At 41.4% G+C, this 19479-nt stretch overlaps 1 long non-coding RNA gene across 2 annotated transcripts in view; it reads left to right on the forward strand.

The window, feature by feature from the left end:
• The window catches only part of LOC138272955 (uncharacterized), a 124215-nt gene that overhangs the window by 75990 nt on the left and 28746 nt on the right, over positions 1-19479 (forward strand). The window lies entirely within an intron of this gene.

A 19479-nucleotide genomic window follows, 5' to 3' on the forward strand; every position in this document is an offset into this window, starting at 1 on the left:
TGTGGTGCTATGGTTTGAGTATAAAAAAATGACTCTAATATATAAATTTGACGCCTGGGTGGCGCTAAGAAATGGCTTTAGCCGGCGTTCAACTTTTGACGCAAAACTGCATTGGTGCAGTTTTGCATCAAAAAGTATAAATATGGCCCTCAGTTTTGTAGTATGTAAAGTTGTACTACAGTAGCACAACTTCCTACACTATCCAATTCACAATCTTACAAGTGAAAATGTCTTCCTCCTCCTCTTCTATTTTGTTTATAGGGAAATTCCAAAACATGTATATTTATTACTTGGTGTTAAGTGTCACAGGTACCGGGGGTATTTGGATAAAAGGTGAATACTTAACCTAAATATGAAGGTTTTAGGGAGAAGTCAGTAGGGGTATAGGGAGAACTAAGAAGGGGTTTATGATGGGATCAGAAATCCACATAAAAGGAGTATGCCTATTGCTGCACACCAACCGCATTTTTACTACAGCCAAAAGTACCTAAACAGTAATAAATGTACTCTAGTTCACACCTGAAGTGTGCCCAGCATCATACATGGCCAAATACCAGTACTGCTACATACACTCCTATAGAAAATAATTGAGGCAGGGACCTAAAAGAGAACCCATTAGGAATGAATGCTAAAATTAGTTAATTTATTTTGACTTGTTAAAAGAACATATAAATAAAAACAGTATTTTATTTTAAAAATAAATATAACTTTATTTCAATAATATTTGAATTAATTTGAAGTAATTCTATGCATAACCATTTGTAATTTGTAATATGTAATACATGAATATAAACATTATACTTTAGGTGGGATTTATTTCATAAACTTAAAAGAATAATAATACATTTAAATGAATTTAAATTAATTATTTATTTCAATGTTTAATTCAATGTTAATAGTTCTGTACCATTTCATTTACTTTGATCCACAATAAAAGAAACATTTCATTAATTTACTTAAATATGTAATGTTAAGTATTTTTTACATTTTTTAATTTGAATAGATTTTTAAAACGTTTTCTGTATGTTATCACAGGGAGACCTCTGCTCCAGTGGAGGAAAACTCCACCTGCATGTGAAAGGTACTAGTTGTAGCCATGTACTATTCATTTTGAAATACATATTTAATACATTTAGATATAGCAAATTTGGCCAAAGGTAATTATTAAAGATTCAATTAGGAAAATCCCACCTACAGTAAAATGTTGGTGCTTACTTATTATGCATTACAAATTACTAAAAGTTATGTACAGCATTAATAAAAATTCATCTAAGGTCATGAAAATATTTAACATAAAATGTTCTTGTAATTATTTTGAACTTTTATATGATTTGTAACATCATTAAATGTAAAATATTTCTAAAAATTCAAAATAAAATAATTTCTTATAACATTATTCGCTATGCTGCTTTACTTTAAGTCTCTGACTCTGTCGTCTATGATGTCTAATGCAGTGTGCTGCAGTATCCGTGACTGTTCATGTGTGGTGCTGGATTTACTTCATATCTGAGCTCAGTAAATTTCCTACTGTTGTGTGACCTTTTTGGCTGAAGGAACTTTACACTCATAAATCTTGCTCCACCCACTGGTTCAGAGAGTTTGAGGTATATAAGTATACACTTTGTAGTACATTTGTACTCAGAAATTATGAATAGTCAAAAGCAGTATATTTACTTCAAAGTGGATGAGTAAATGTTTAGATTTACTTATGAATAAACTTACATTTGGGAGTAGGCTCCATACAGTTTATCCCAATATGTAAATAACCCCCTTTGGTTTGTATGTCCGATTAAAAGAATAGTTTGTAGATAAGGGAATCATAAAGAGCAGGGTAGGGATCCCAGGTTTAACCTTTTGATGCACATCTCACTTTGGCTGACATCCAGGTGTGAACTCTGGTCACTCCCATGAATCCTGTTGTGGGTTTATCATCTTTGGATTCCTGCCTGCTGCAACAGATATCCTTCAGGAGGAAGGAGAAATCAGAAAGATGTCTATTTGAAAAAAGCAGAACTGCAACATAAAATCTCAAAGACTCAAACCTAAATTACCTTTTCTGTCTGTAAAAGGACTGTAAGTAGGGGAGTCTGAGAGGTGAACTTTGTCATCTTCTGAGCAGCCATATGGTCTGTGTAAGGAGGGGAAGCTCTGCAAGTGCTCTACCTGTGACCAGAACTGGGAACGCAGGCTTGCCATTCTCCCCGCTGGGTGAGGGGGCATCACCCAGGGATACCAAGACCACCTGCCCTGGAGCACCAGCGCCTGCCTGATCCCCAAGACCAGTGTGCCCTGTGAGAAAGAGGACAACATGGGAAGAAGCAAGTTCCAGAGGGAGAGCCTTATTTAAGGACTGCCTCTGCGAGGTGTGAAGAATCCACACTTGCACTGATTGGGCTGTAACGCGTGTGCAGGATTGATTCAGTGACCCCTTGTGCCGGAGGGGGGGGGGGCACTGTGAACATCAATGCCAGGTCAGCATGACCAGACTAGTGAGTGTCATGGCAGTAACCCTGTATAACAGCAGTGGCCCCCTGAAGCCACCTGAAACAGATAAACTGCTGCTTTGACCAAAGTGGGCTCAGCCCACACACTGTAGACTGCATTGAAGGAAGCATGAGGATCAAAAGATATTACCTGTTCCTTATGGTGCAAGGAGATTAACCTCCCACCGCTCCTGTAAAAAGAACTGTGACCTGCTGTGCGATCAATGGAGCGGGAGCAACATTCAATTGTTAGAACCAGTCCATATCTTGACTCAGAGGAGGGATCTTGTGCCTCTCTGGTGCTGCAGCTTGTGACTGTGCGCAGCCTGACACTGAGGGGTTCCATACTGCTTGAGCCAGTTAGCCATGAACTGGATCTTTGGTGCCCAGGGGAACATACTGTGACCTAATAGTTTACATTCCCTGGATATGACCATCAGTGAATAAGGGAATGGCTTGACAACTACTAGAGACCCGACCTGAAAGCAGATTGTGTTGTTGCTTTTGAACATTGTTTACCTTTCTAAGTGTTGAATTATATTTAATATACTTCTTTTTCTATACAAACCAATATTTCACTGGACATTTTTATTTGTGTTTGCACTGCATGCATGTTAAGTTATGAGTCATATTTACAGATCTATATTAACACTTCCCTCTGAAGGAGCCTTGACTGTTCGTCTGACACTATCTAACTGAGAGTAAGGTGAGGAAGGGGTGCTTGGCACAGTTTAGCATAATATATAGTAGGTTGGGTCCTGGGACATCAGAGTAAAAGGCCCCAGTAACTCCTGCTTGCTCCACAGCCCACTGAAAGGGAATCTGACACATAAAATCCAATACAATTGCAGGTGCTGCCCCATAATAACCTCCTTATTTCTGGAATTTCTTTCTTATAATCCAGCAGCATGTGAAACATTGCTGGAAATTAAACAATCACTTTGTTATCATATGATCTAAAAATAATCAGTGCTACCAGCTATTGTTTTGCCCCCAAGTATCCTGCAAAATGGAAGTAACCATTTTTTTTTGAGGGGGCTCATAATCTTTGCAAAAGAATAACGAGTGCAATACAGTTTACATTTCACATTTGCAGGATTGACATGTATCAGCTGCCCTGCTCTAATTTAATCATTTTGAGCAAAAACTATGGGCCTCATTTACAAGCGGCTTGTGCCACTGATGCGTCACTTTTTTTATGCACTGGCAGCACTGGCTGCAGGGCCATATCTGTAAGGCCATTCAAAACCACTTTGTGTGGCTTCACATGGCCTTATAGATATGGCCCCTTTTCACGCATTACTCTGTGTGAAAGGGGCATTCCATGGGTGTTGCAGTGGGTGCTCCCACACAACACCCATGGAATCTGACATTCCCAGATTTGCAAGGCTTCGTAAACCTGCGGATACTTCAGTTTCCTACGCCTCGCCAGTGGTAGCGTAAGCCTGGCATAACTAGGAGAAATAATATTATTTCTCCCTGCTTTTCCTCTTTCTATTTGTGCTGCAGAAGGAGGAAAACACCTCTCGTGATTGTTTTTGTGCAGGAAGCTGTCCTTTCCTGCACAGAAACAATCATCACGCTACACAGGCATCCTTGCACTATGGTACATGGGTGCCTGCATTGATGCATGGAAGCAATTTGTGCGCCAGCGCAGGGGTTAGGACAGGAATGCACCTTATCTTGTAGATACAGCACATTCCTGCCCTTTTGTTGTGACGCAGGGCAGCACAGCAGAAAGGCTTGTGATGCTGCCCTGCACCAAAACTTTGTAAATGATGGCCTATGTTTAGAAAGTCCAATATCTAAATTTTATATTCAGTTCTCTTACAGCATAAAAAGTAATATAATCCATAAACGATTCAAGATGGTAACCCTGTTTCAAACCCATAAAAACTCCAGTGAGTGAGTCATATGCAATTGTAATATAATCATTTTCAGAGGCAGCCTGCCAGTACTTATTGGAAATCAATTTTTTACACGTTTTGTGGATTCCCTTCTTTTGTCCCATAGCTCTTTCAGCCCTAAAGAGGCATGCTTTGAGCAAACATTTTTAAGCCAAATGATCTTATGGGAAGTATCGCGAGCCACTACTTCTTCTAAAGCTACCTGTCATTCTAGTAGTTCTTAGGTTTAGAGTCCCCATCACTATGCAGGGGTATTTATTGGGTGCTCATTGTTAACTTTGTCTAGGGCTCTCGAAAATGTATTTTCTATAAATGTTAGCTGTGTCCTCATTACTTGATAGACCCTCCAAATACTTAAATGTTGTAAATTTGTATAGCCGATGAAACAGACCTGAAGGCGGTAGAATTACTCAATATACTTACCCCTAAGGTACTCTGATGTAATTTGAGTGCAAATGTTTTCTGTCCTAAGTGAAATCAGAAGGAAATTCTCTGAGTTTATTTCAGAATCCATATGTTGTTTGTAGTCCATGAGCGTTTTTATATATTTATTGTGAATTGGTATTATGCCAGTAATTGTTCTTCTTTATTTAAATAATCAAGCAAGATGCAAGGGCAACAATAAAATCATGAAACAATTAATGATAATGCCAATATCAGTAAATCATTTTATAAAAAATGATTAACTTGAAAAGCAGCCACATGAGGCTAAATCCTTTGTTAGTTTTCTGGGTAATGGAGAAAGGATGAGGAGAAAAAGGCAGGGAAAGAGATAAGAAGAAGAAAAATGTGAAGACCTGAAATCGGAGAAGGATATACAAGTATGAAGTAATAGTGCTACGTTATAGAGGAATAAGGGAAAATCACTCCAAGTAAAATAACAATAATGCGGTCAGAAAAGTTCAAAGTGCTTGAAAATTCTCTGCATTAACAAAAGACATACAGAGAGTCTCTTTTGAAACATCATTCATAAGATGGCGGACGGATTTCCCGGCTGATCGCCACTACCGCTCTAGCCCATCCCCAGACCACACGCGGCTCTCGCTCACCTGCGGTATTTGGATAAAAGGTGAATACTTAACCTAAATATGAAGGTTTTAGGGAGAAGTCAGTAGGGGTATAGGGAGAACTAAGAAGGGGTTTATGATGGGATCAGAAATCCACATAAAAGGAGTATGCCTATTGCTGCACACCAACCGCATTTTTACTACAGCCAAAAGTACCTAAACAGTAATAAATGTACTCTAGTTCACACCTGAAGTGTGCCCAGCATCATACATGGCCAAATACCAGTACTGCTACATACACTCCTATAGAAAATAATTGAGGCAGGGACCTAAAAGAGAACCCATTAGGAATGAATGCTAAAATTAGTTAATTTATTTTGACTTGTTAAAAGAACATATAAATAAAAACAGTATTTTATTTTAAAAATAAATATAACTTTATTTCAATAATATTTGAATTAATTTGAAGTAATTCTATGCATAACCATTTGTAATTTGTAATATGTAATACATGAATATAAACATTATACTTTAGGTGGGATTTATTTCATAAACTTAAAAGAATAATAATACATTTAAATGAATTTAAATTAATTATTTATTTCAATGTTTAATTCAATGTTAATAGTTCTGTACCATTTCATTTACTTTGATCCACAATAAAAGAAACATTTCATTAATTTACTTAAATATGTAATGTTAAGTATTTTTTACATTTTTTAATTTGAATAGATTTTTAAAACGTTTTCTGTATGTTATCACAGGGAGACCTCTGCTCCAGTGGAGGAAAACTCCACCTGCATGTGAAAGGTACTAGTTGTAGCCATGTACTATTCATTTTGAAATACATATTTAATACATTTAGATATAGCAAATTTGGCCAAAGGTAATTATTAAAGATTCAATTAGGAAAATCCCACCTACAGTAAAATGTTGGTGCTTACTTATTATGCATTACAAATTACTAAAAGTTATGTACAGCATTAATAAAAATTCATCTAAGGTCATGAAAATATTTAACATAAAATGTTCTTGTAATTATTTTGAACTTTTATATGATTTGTAACATCATTAAATGTAAAATATTTCTAAAAATTCAAAATAAAATAATTTCTTATAACATTATTCGCTATGCTGCTTTACTTTAAGTCTCTGACTCTGTCGTCTATGATGTCTAATGCAGTGTGCTGCAGTATCCGTGACTGTTCATGTGTGGTGCTGGATTTACTTCATATCTGAGCTCAGTAAATTTCCTACTGTTGTGTGACCTTTTTGGCTGAAGGAACTTTACACTCATAAATCTTGCTCCACCCACTGGTTCAGAGAGTTTGAGGTATATAAGTATACACTTTGTAGTACATTTGTACTCAGAAATTATGAATAGTCAAAAGCAGTATATTTACTTCAAAGTGGATGAGTAAATGTTTAGATTTACTTATGAATAAACTTACATTTGGGAGTAGGCTCCATACAGTTTATCCCAATATGTAAATAACCCCCTTTGGTTTGTATGTCCGATTAAAAGAATAGTTTGTAGATAAGGGAATCATAAAGAGCAGGGTAGGGATCCCAGGTTTAACCTTTTGATGCACATCTCACTTTGGCTGACATCCAGGTGTGAACTCTGGTCACTCCCATGAATCCTGTTGTGGGTTTATCATCTTTGGATTCCTGCCTGCTGCAACAGATATCCTTCAGGAGGAAGGAGAAATCAGAAAGATGTCTATTTGAAAAAAGCAGAACTGCAACATAAAATCTCAAAGACTCAAACCTAAATTACCTTTTCTGTCTGTAAAAGGACTGTAAGTAGGGGAGTCTGAGAGGTGAACTTTGTCATCTTCTGAGCAGCCATATGGTCTGTGTAAGGAGGGGAAGCTCTGCAAGCGCTCTACCTGTGACCAGAACTGGGAACGCAGGCTTGCCATTCTCCCCGCTGGGTGAGGGGGCATCACCCAGGGATACCAAGACCACCTGCCCTGGAGCACCAGCGCCTGCCTGATCCCCAAGACCAGTGTGCCCTGTGAGAAAGAGGACAACATGGGAAGAAGCAAGTTCCAGAGGGAGAGCCTTATTTAAGGACTGCCTCTGCGAGGTGTGAAGAATCCACACTTGCACTGATTGGGCTGTAACGCGTGTGCAGGATTGATTCAGTGACCCCTTGTGCCGGAGGGGGGGGGGGCACTGTGAACATCAATGCCAGGTCAGCATGACCAGACTAGTGAGTGTCATGGCAGTAACCCTGTATAACAGCAGTGGCCCCCTGAAGCCACCTGAAACAGATAAACTGCTGCTTTGACCAAAGTGGGCTCAGCCCACACACTGTAGACTGCATTGAAGGAAGCATGAGGATCAAAAGATATTACCTGTTCCTTATGGTGCAAGGAGATTAACCTCCCACCGCTCCTGTAAAAAGAACTGTGACCTGCTGTGCGATCAATGGAGCGGGAGCAACATTCAATTGTTAGAACCAGTCCATATCTTGACTCAGAGGAGGGATCTTGTGCCTCTCTGGTGCTGCAGCTTGTGACTGTGCGCAGCCTGACACTGAGGGGTTCCATACTGCTTGAGCCAGTTAGCCATGAACTGGATCTTTGGTGCCCAGGGGAACATACTGTGACCTAATAGTTTACATTCCCTGGATATGACCATCAGTGAATAAGGGAATGGCTTGACAACTACTAGAGACCCGACCTGAAAGCAGATTGTGTTGTTGCTTTTGAACATTGTTTACCTTTCTAAGTGTTGAATTATATTTAATATACTTCTTTTTCTATACAAACCAATATTTCACTGGACATTTTTATTTGTGTTTGCACTGCATGCATGTTAAGTTATGAGTCATATTTACAGATCTATATTAACACTTCCCTCTGAAGGAGCCTTGACTGTTCGTCTGACACTATCTAACTGAGAGTAAGGTGAGGAAGGGGTGCTTGGCACAGTTTAGCATAATATATAGTAGGTTGGGTCCTGGGACATCAGAGTAAAAGGCCCCAGTAACTCCTGCTTGCTCCACAGCCCACTGAAAGGGAATCTGACACATAAAATCCAATACAATTGCAGGTGCTGCCCCATAATAACCTCCTTATTTCTGGAATTTCTTTCTTATAATCCAGCAGCATGTGAAACATTGCTGGAAATTAAACAATCACTTTGTTATCATATGATCTAAAAATAATCAGTGCTACCAGCTATTGTTTTGCCCCCAAGTATCCTGCAAAATGGAAGTAACCATTTTTTTTTGAGGGGGCTCATAATCTTTGCAAAAGAATAACGAGTGCAATACAGTTTACATTTCACATTTGCAGGATTGACATGTATCAGCTGCCCTGCTCTAATTTAATCATTTTGAGCAAAAACTATGGGCCTCATTTACAAGCGGCTTGTGCCACTGATGCGTCACTTTTTTTATGCACTGGCAGCACTGGCTGCAGGGCCATATCTGTAAGGCCATTCAAAACCACTTTGTGTGGCTTCACATGGCCTTATAGATATGGCCCCTTTTCACGCATTACTCTGTGTGAAAGGGGCATTCCATGGGTGTTGCAGTGGGTGCTCCCACACAACACCCATGGAATCTGACATTCCCAGATTTGCAAGGCTTCGTAAACCTGCGGATACTTCAGTTTCCTACGCCTCGCCAGTGGTAGCGTAAGCCTGGCATAACTAGGAGAAATAATATTATTTCTCCCTGCTTTTCCTCTTTCTATTTGTGCTGCAGAAGGAGGAAAACACCTCTCGTGATTGTTTTTGTGCAGGAAGCTGTCCTTTCCTGCACAGAAACAATCATCACGCTACACAGGCATCCTTGCACTATGGTACATGGGTGCCTGCATTGATGCATGGAAGCAATTTGTGCGCCAGCGCAGGGGTTAGGACAGGAATGCACCTTATCTTGTAGATACAGCACATTCCTGCCCTTTTGTTGTGACGCAGGGCAGCACAGCAGAAAGGCTTGTGATGCTGCCCTGCACCAAAACTTTGTAAATGATGGCCTATGTTTAGAAAGTCCAATATCTAAATTTTATATTCAGTTCTCTTACAGCATAAAAAGTAATATAATCCATAAACGATTCAAGATGGTAACCCTGTTTCAAACCCATAAAAACTCCAGTGAGTGAGTCATATGCAATTGTAATATAATCATTTTCAGAGGCAGCCTGCCAGTACTTATTGGAAATCAATTTTTTACACGTTTTGTGGATTCCCTTCTTTTGTCCCATAGCTCTTTCAGCCCTAAAGAGGCATGCTTTGAGCAAACATTTTTAAGCCAAATGATCTTATGGGAAGTATCGCGAGCCACTACTTCTTCTAAAGCTACCTGTCATTCTAGTAGTTCTTAGGTTTAGAGTCCCCATCACTATGCAGGGGTATTTATTGGGTGCTCATTGTTAACTTTGTCTAGGGCTCTCGAAAATGTATTTTCTATAAATGTTAGCTGTGTCCTCATTACTTGATAGACCCTCCAAATACTTAAATGTTGTAAATTTGTATAGCCGATGAAACAGACCTGAAGGCGGTAGAATTACTCAATATACTTACCCCTAAGGTACTCTGATGTAATTTGAGTGCAAATGTTTTCTGTCCTAAGTGAAATCAGAAGGAAATTCTCTGAGTTTATTTCAGAATCCATATGTTGTTTGTAGTCCATGAGCGTTTTTATATATTTATTGTGAATTGGTATTATGCCAGTAATTGTTCTTCTTTATTTAAATAATCAAGCAAGATGCAAGGGCAACAATAAAATCATGAAACAATTAATGATAATGCCAATATCAGTAAATCATTTTATAAAAAATGATTAACTTGAAAAGCAGCCACATGAGGCTAAATCCTTTGTTAGTTTTCTGGGTAATGGAGAAAGGATGAGGAGAAAAAGGCAGGGAAAGAGATAAGAAGAAGAAAAATGTGAAGACCTGAAATCGGAGAAGGATATAAAAGTATGAAGTAATAGTGCTACGTTATAGAGGAATAAGGGAAAATCACTCCAAGTAAAATAACAATAATGCGGTCAGAAAAGTTCAAAGTGCTTGAAAATTCTCTGCATTAACAAAAGACATACAGAGAGTCTCTTTTGAAACATCATTCATAAGATGGCGGCCGGATTTCCCGGCTGATCGCCACTACCGCTCTAGCCCATCCCCAGACCACACGCGGCTCTCGCTCACCTGCGGCCGCGGATGCCGCGGACGCTGTGCGTCGGCAGCACGGACCGCTGCAGGTGCTTTTCGGCTTTCTGGTGGTCCCTGCCAGGATCGGGGCCGCAACGGCAGGCACCGGTGGGCCCCGCAAGAATATGCGAGCGTGACGCTCGCTCCAGACCCGCGCTCTTACCCCTCTCGGCTAAGCGCGATTCCCGCCGCTTCCTGGTAATATTAGTTGGTGTTTGGGGCGTGTGGGACGCTCGGATAGCGCCGAAGATAAACAGGACCACTCGCTCCTTACGGGCACGGCAGAACCAAGACACAGGAGGAACCAGAAAGGATAAAAAGCTACCGGTCCCCGGATCAAAGGAGCACAGCAATCTTCAAGTGAAAGGGGGCCGCACAAAACAACCGACATGGAAAAAGACGCAAGGTACTCTGTTCCAACAATGTTTTCTAGCGTGATGCGGCCTAAGCAAAGGTCCACGGAAAAGGCAGCTTGTGATGCGCAACCAAACGTGTTAGGAGTCAATGATGAGCATGTACCTGTTGCATTTACATCTCCTGAAGCATTCACTCCTATGTTCGATGCAGGGGGGAGGGAGCCACCCTGTCAGGAGACCGCCAGTAAAAGCCCAGGAAATAGCGGGGAGGGGGTGGCCCTCCCCCCAATGGGGTGTGCGAAGCTATCCGAGCAGGAACTTAAGGAGTCAAATCAGAGGTCTCAGGAATCCATTCCAGAGAAATGTGTAGTACAATCTAGTCCATCAAGCTGCAAGTTAAATTTGCAACAAATTGATGATATGGCCAAGTCCTCAACGATATATGAGACTACCCCCCCAGCTCCTGCCCAGAGGGGAAAAGAGGCGAAACCAACAAACACCGATCAGGGGCCATTTGATACAGCAGAGAGTTTTTTTTCTCTCTCTGATCAGTCTAAAGACTCAGATTTGGACGAAGAAATTCCTCTAACAGATTCAGATATCGAGAGTAGCTCTGCTGCAAGTATCTGGGTATCGAACTACTTAACATGCAGAAGAAAATCAGCTGAGCAAACTGAAGCCAGGAGCATCTCAGGGGCCAAGCTTAGGAGAGACCTGATCAAGCCTCAAGAGGAGGATGGTGAAATGCCGTGGGATTATACAGCCACCCAACAGGCCTTTTCGAAAAGGGATTCGGCCTGTAGTACTCTGGTGCCCCCCCCACGGGCGACCTTGCAGAACTTCCTTCTTTGGATCTTATCTGCAGAACAATGGTTCCGAATCATGAACAGACTCAGAGGGAGAGCAGGAAAATGAAAGCAGCTAGCAGACAGCTACAACTATCTATTAAAAAAGTGGTAAAATCCTGCCAGGATATTGGTGTACGCATTGCCCCCATGGAGACTCGAACGGAGGAGCTGGAAATCGAAGTTAAAGCAGCAACAGCACAGACGACGACACAGGGGCAGCAGATCTCGGATATTCAATGGAAACTGGAAGATGCTGAAAACCGTCAGCGACGGAATAACTTGAGGATCTTGGGTATAGCAGAGGACCTCGAGGGGCAGGATACTAGGGCTTATATAGCTTCACTTTTTAAGCAAGCATTCCCAGACTTGAATGGTTGGGATTGGGAAAAGGAGATTCAGAGAGCACACCGCTTTCCGTTAATGAAGAAAAAACAAGCTTTGACTGCTACTAATAGAGACCAGAGTTACCCATGGGCCATTATAGTGTATTTTGGTAATTTTTTACTGAGACAGGCTGTGTTTGAAAAAGCCCGCCCCAACTCAAAGGTGACGGTGGAAGGTGTATCATTCTTTAGTAGGCCAGACTTCGCACATGCCACTGTAGAAAGACGGTGGCGTCTTAGGCAGATGATTGCTCAATTTCAAGAGTTGGGGGCGGAAGCAGACGCAGTCTTCCTGCGGATTCTGGAACTCAGCTACTATAAAAAGGTTAAATTTAAGGTAATTTATGCTGCATTTAAGGCATGGACCCAGGTTAAGCGCAAGATAGGTATAGGACGAATCTGCCACTACACTCCCTTGTGGATTACCCCCACGCTTCCAGCAATATTTAAAGACCACTATTGCTTGAGGTGGAGTAATCGGGGTATTCACAAAGTCGGGGACTTGTTTCACTCTGGCAGCCACCTCAAATCTTTTGAAGAACTGAGTGCGGAATTTGCACTGGAAAAAATAGACTTTTTTAAATTTTCACAGATTAGAGCCTTTTTACTAACTAGTATGACCCAAGGTTGGCACACGGATAAGATTAAGTTAATGGAAGTCTTACGACACCCCACTAGCTGCGGTATTAAAAATCTGTATCCACTGCTTTTAAATTCTATACAAGATGACCTGGCGACAGTGGTTAAAAAATGGGAAGCACGGGTTGGAGCTAAAGAGACAGAGGTTTGTGAGTCTATGGAAATGGCACGGACGGTTTTAGTGTCTGCTGGCCCGCAAGCTCAACACTTTATGGTATTGTATAATTTATATTATACACCTGCTAAGATTGCGAGCTGGGGCAAAACGGCGGGAACTATGTGTCCACGATGCGGTTGCCCGAAAGCAGATCTCTGTCATATGTTCTATCAGTGTGTAAAACTGGGAAGTTTGATTACTGGGATATCCGATATATTGAAGAAAATCTTGAAACAGTCTCTCTATCTGACACCTCAAATGGTTTTACTGGGAGTTGATCATTCAGTCTGCAATAGTCGAGATAGATACTTTCTGTTCATAGCAATGTCAGTATTTCGTAACTGCATAGCATCTCTGTGGCGTGATGTTGATCCCCCACGGTTCAATCAATGGTTTTCACAACTCTTATCTATGTATCACCTGGAGAATAGCCTGTATGAACTAAAAGGAGCAGCGGCCTGTAAAAGATTCACTAGAGCTTGGGCACCTCTCTCCGTATGGCTCTTGGGCCCCGAGAATGTGACGACTATATAAGTAAATTTATGAGATTCCTAAGAGTAGAAACTATTATCATTGACTCTTGTTCAGAATGTTTGCTTCACCTGTACAACAATATTGATGTATTTATGCTTCTTTTTTTTTTGCTTTTTTTTCCTCTTTATTATTGCAAACATGTAACCCGCTGCGTGTCCTTAAAAAATAAAATTTTAAAAAAATAAATAAAAATGAAACATCATTCATAAAACTGGGTAATGGAGGCCAAAATGATTCCCTATTGACTGCAGGAATGGAGGATCCCACAAGCGCATGGTCTAATCTGTGTTGAGAAGATACTTCATACCACAATGCTTTATAAGCATTAATTGAGGCACTTTTCCAATTAATCACAATTTGTTGGAAAGCAATAGCCAAAAAAAGGTAAAGCAATTATTACGAAATAGGGGCATATCAGTAGGGACATCTAGGTTACCTAGAAATATGGAAGAGGTTTTAAAAGACAATTGAGTATTAAAAATTAGCTGAATTTGTCTCCAGACTCTGTTCCAGAATGTCAAGGCAGGGGAACACTAGAAAATAAATTGCTAATAGAATGAGCACAAGACCAGCAGGTGGCAGTTGTAAGTAGAGATTGCTTCATGAGTAAGGAGGGAGTAAGATATAATATATTATATGCAAAAAGTAATATTTGTGTTGTGTTGGCTGTTCTGGATGTATTATGAACCCTTAGGCATATTTCACCCCATAAAGCAATTAAACAGGTGTAATTAAAGTATCTCTGCCATTGAAGTTCAATTTTAGATTTTGGTCCACACAAAGGAGAAGCAGAGATAAGTTTATATAAAAGGGAAGCCTTAGGAAAAGAGTGTCAGACCTGAAGCAGACCAACAAGAGGTGGAAAAGAGACCACAAGTCATCAAAAGAACAAAGAGTATCTAGCTCTTAGTTCAGGAGAAGTAAAAGTCTAGGATGAAATGAGGAAGGGCAATGAAAACTTGACTGAAACTGAGAAAGTTAAAGACATTTGCCATCCTGAAAAAGATCTCAAACCCATATAATACTTTGGGCCCTCCAAAACTTCCAGTAAATTAGTCTCTTATGAAACATAATAAATTTGTTATATCACAAGGGCCTATAGAGAAAGGTTGTGGTAGATAAAGTGATGGATGGAGAACATGACGATAGCAATGAGAAGGTATGCCTAAACGCTGAGGGCATGTTCACAAAAGAGCCCCACAGTTGCAGTGGGGGTCCTGCACTGATGGAGGGACCTTTGTACAGTGGTTTCCCATTTCAGAGGTAGCACCACAACTGTGGGACCCTTCCATGTCTGCAGGGGAGCCCACTGCGACTGCAGGGCCTGCTGCTGACTGTGAGCCTCCCCTCCCATGACTGCAGGGCTTTTTTGTGAATTAGGCCCTAAGTGATTAGCTTTCAAGGGTTTCAAGGGAAAAGAAAACTTTAGAAAAAGAGAAGGATGAAAGCAGTGATTCTTCAATGTGGAGCCACAATGAAGAAAGGACAGAAGCGGTGCAACGCAACCGTAAAGATCCTTGACGAAGACAAAAAGCTTTATGGTAGTGACGAAAATCAGGAAAAAAACTCCTTCCTGTTTAGGCATTTTAAGCATGGTTAAAGAAACGTGGGACTTCTTTATTTTCAATAAAAAAGTTGTGAGAAGTGAGTCAACCTTCTTGTACTATAGTTGAGGGGTTCTGACCAGTATCATCGATATGGTATAGAGGTCAATGGGTGAAATCATTACCTTAATAGCACCTGAACGACACCATCACGACAGAAATAAGAGTCCTACTAGAAAGAAGCAAGGACTTGAATTTAGCATACTTGATGTTAGAAGGGGACCAAGTAAAAGCTGGGTATAGAAACAATTGCTTAATGCAATATTTCTTCAAGGGAAGGACTCAAGTCTTATCAAAATTAATTCTATAGACGGATACAGATGAGAAGAGGGAAAATGCAGCTGAGAGAGCTGCCAATGAATTATCAGGAGTAGATATAAAATGTAGAATGTCACCAGCACAGCTGCTAATTTTAAATGATGGTTCCCATTTTGAAACCCTGATATTAAAGAGTTATTCCCGATATGAGAGAGAAGAGGCTCTAACGCAAGAATAACTGAAAGAGGAGAAAGAGGGCAACCTTGACAGATGCCTTTTTGAAGTGAGAAATAGGGAGACAAAATACCATTTACAATCATGGAAGGGCTAGGAATTTTATGAACTAAGGATATAAGAGATATAAAGTGAGGACCAAAGCCATACCAGCGCAAACCTGAGAGCATAAAATCCTGTCCTAATCTATCAAAGGCTTTTCAGAATCAATCATGATTGTTGCTAAGGAGTAGGGTAAAAGATGAGCTTTACCAAGAACATCAAAGAATAAGCCCATATTATGAGAGAAAAGCCTACCCTTATGAATCCTGATTGTTCTTTTTCAACTAGTCTAGGTAGAAACAAATCTAAACACAAGGCAAACATTTTTGCAAATATTTTATAACCAACATTAACAAGGGATATGGGTAGAGCCAAATAGATCCATTCTGAAATGTGCCTGAGGCAGAATCAGAAGAGGGAAAACTTGCAATAACTGTAATAATTGTGGAATTAAAAGATCAGAGAAATGATGGAAAATCTCAGTAGAGAAGCCATCTGGCCCAGGTGATTTACCTTTGTTTAAACATGGAAATAGCATGAGCGACTTCTTGTACAGAGATATCTACTTCTAACATAGAGAAATCTATAACATTATTCTAGGAGGGCAAGTCCCTCCAAATAATTAACAATATTAAGGTGTTTAGGCACAGACTCTGGAGTATACAGAGACTGATAACATTGTTTAGATTCAGCAAAATGTCACAATCTTTAAAGATAGCAGTTCCCTGGGAATTGTGTAGATGATCAGTCTTAGTGGTTTGTTTCTTAACCTTCAAATAATTAGCTAAGAGCTTTCCAACTTTGTTGCAACTGCCATAATATTAAGCACTACTCTTAAGTAACATGGGGGAGGTGGCACGTGTGGAGACCTCATTAAAACATAGCTTTGCTCTTATCAAGTCTTGCCATAGTGTATGGATTTAGATGAATAAAACCAGTGCTCTAATGTTTAATTAGAAGTAAGCAAATCATTATGTTCTTTAAGAAAAAGTTTCTTTATCCCAGCTACAAAATCAATTATGAATCCACGAGCAGGTGCTTTAAAAGTGTCCCACTGCAATGGAGTAGAAAGAGTGGGATCATTTGGAATTGCAAAAAACTCCTGTACAAATGAAGGGAAATCAGAACTGAAGGTACAATATTTCAGCTAATTTTAGCTAGTAGGAATCATGTCTGAAATCAGAATGGACCCAATCTTACTGGAGACAACATTTTGTGATAAACCTTTGCTTAAAAATATATGAACCAGTCTGGACAAAAAACCACGAAATGGAGAATGAAAAGTATAATCTCAGAAAGTGAAGTGACAAAGTCTCCAGGAATCAATCAAAGCTGTCCGGGACATAGCAGAGCAAAACTGCTAATGCATTTTGTTAATAAGAAATCTAACCATTAGCACCTACCATCCTTTTCTTTTTCTTGAGCTAAAAGAGTAATACCTAATCTCTTGTTGCAAAGAATAATAACACAAATTTTCTTGTTCAGGGTAGGGGAGGCAAGAAAGAATCTCACCTAATGCATTTGAATCCCCAGACCAGCTCATCCTGCACCTGGCCCACAGGGGGAGCGCTAGCACTCCCCCTGACGGTCTTCCACCCACACCCCCCTGTCAAGGATGGAAGGGGAATCACTTACCCTTCCAGGCCCGACCCCCCCACCCTTACAGTGACGCCTGATGACGTCAGCGTGCAAATCACACATTTACCTCATCAGAGATCACCTCTCATCACACTGGATCCAGAAGAGAAATGCAAAGCCTTTCTCTTCCGACAGGGAGGTGGGGGCAGGCAGAGACATGAAAGGAAAAGAAATGCCTTTCTTTCATGTCTCTGTAAGCATATCTCCAGCCTGATCGTGAAGCGATCGGGCCGTAGAAATGCCCACTAGGCACCAGGGATTTTTGTTTGTTTGTTTATGTTGTGTTTACCCATGAGGGGAGCGGCCCCTTGGGCAACAGCCGCTCCCTAGGGGTGCAATTAATTATTAGGCCTTTTCTGCCCCCCCCCCCTGGGGGCAGATCAACCTATTTTAATTAGGCTGATCTGCCCGCGGGGGGAAGTGTCCACTAGACACCAGGGATAATTTTATGTTGTTTTTTTACATGTGGGAGCGACCCCTTAGGCAAGGGTCACTCCTGTGGGGGCAAATTATTTTTGGGCCATTTCTGCCCCCCTTGGGGGCAGATCAGCCTATTTTTTTTAGGCCAATCCGCCCCCAGGAAGGGCAGAAACCTTGGACACCAGGGATTTTTTTTTAATCTAGTTTAACAGAAGGGGAGGGACCCCTTAGGCAAGGGTCACACCTGTGGGGGGGGCAAATTTATTTTAGGCCGTTCCTGCCCCCTTGGAGGCAGATTGGCCTATTTTAATTAGGCTGATCTGCTCCTAAGGAGGGTAGAAACCACTAGGCAGCAGGGATTTCTTTTTTTACATCAGTGTCACGCAAGGGGAGAGACCCCTTAGAAAAGGGTCACTTCCCTGGGGGACAAATTTATTTTAGGCCATTTCTGCCCCCTTGGGAGCAGATCGGCCTATTTTAATTAGGCCGATCTGTTCCGAGGGGGGCAGAGACCACTAGGCACCAGGGTTTTTATTTTTTACAGATGGGTAGTGACCCCTTCGGCAAGGGTGGCTCCCCTGAGGGTCAATTTATTCAGCCCATTTCCGCCCCCCTTGGGGACAGATCAGCCTATTTCAGTTAGGTCAATCTGCCCCCAAGTTGGGCAGACCCCACGTAGGCATTACGGATTGGTGTGTTTGTGTATGTCTGTTTTTTTGGGGGGGCAGTCCCTTGGGCAAAAGTTGCTCCTCATGGGGGCACATTACTATTGGCCATTTCTGTCCCCTTGGAGGCAGATCGGCCTAGTTTTGTAAGGCCCATCTGCCCCCAAGGGAGGCAGAAAGCCCACCAGAGACCAGGGAAGATATTTTTTCAAAAAAAGACTGTGGGGGTCTGGCCATACCCCCCACCCCAAATAAAGGGGGACAAAGTTGTTTTGCCCACGGGTGAGCAGATGGGGCAGTTACCCCGATCCACTCCCCGTGGGGGAAGAAAGCCTAATAGATGTCAGGGAATTAAAAATAAAATAAAAAAAACAGTGGGGTGGGGGCTACCCACCAGAATGGGCATGGTCATGTACCCACCCCAACTGAAGGGGGTAACAGTCCTTCAGCTCTCCCCCCACACACTAAAACATCTTATCCCACAGCAAGCAAGAGGACATTTGATTTTTTGGGGTTTTGGATTTACATTTGGGCCATGAGAGCTTGTCTAACTCTCAAAATCGTCCCACTTGGAATGGTGAGGGCTGCTCTTTTTGGACTTTGGGATGCTGCCATGTAGAAAAATCTACGAGACCTAGACACATCTGAAAACTAAACATCTGGGTGAGTCCAGGGTGGTATGCTTCACATGCACCCCGCACCATTTTCTTACCCACAGGCCCATATTTATACTTTTTGACGCTAAACTGCGCTAACGCAGTTTTGCGTCAAAAAATTTTGCGCCGTCTAACGCCATTCTGAAGCGCCATGCGGGCGCCGTATTTATGGAATGGCGTTAGCCGGCGCAAGCAGACCGGCGCTGCCTGGTGTGCGTGGCAAAAAACCACGTAGACCAGGCAGCGCCGGCGTTGGGCAAAAATGACGTTAGGGCGTCTTAAAATGGGGCAAGTCAGGTTGAGGCAAAAAAATCGTCTTAACCCGACTTGCGCCATTTTTTAACGACGCCCATCCCCCATCAACATGACTCCTATCATTGTAAAGATAGGAGTCATGCCCCCTTGCCCAATGGCCATGCCCAGGGGACTTCTGTCCCCTGGGCATGGTCATTGGGCATAGTGGCATGTAGGGGGGCA

The sequence above is a fragment of the Pleurodeles waltl genome, chromosome 2_2, assembly GCF_031143425.1.
Source record: "Pleurodeles waltl isolate 20211129_DDA chromosome 2_2, aPleWal1.hap1.20221129, whole genome shotgun sequence".
NCBI lineage: Eukaryota > Metazoa > Chordata > Amphibia > Caudata > Salamandridae > Pleurodeles > Pleurodeles waltl.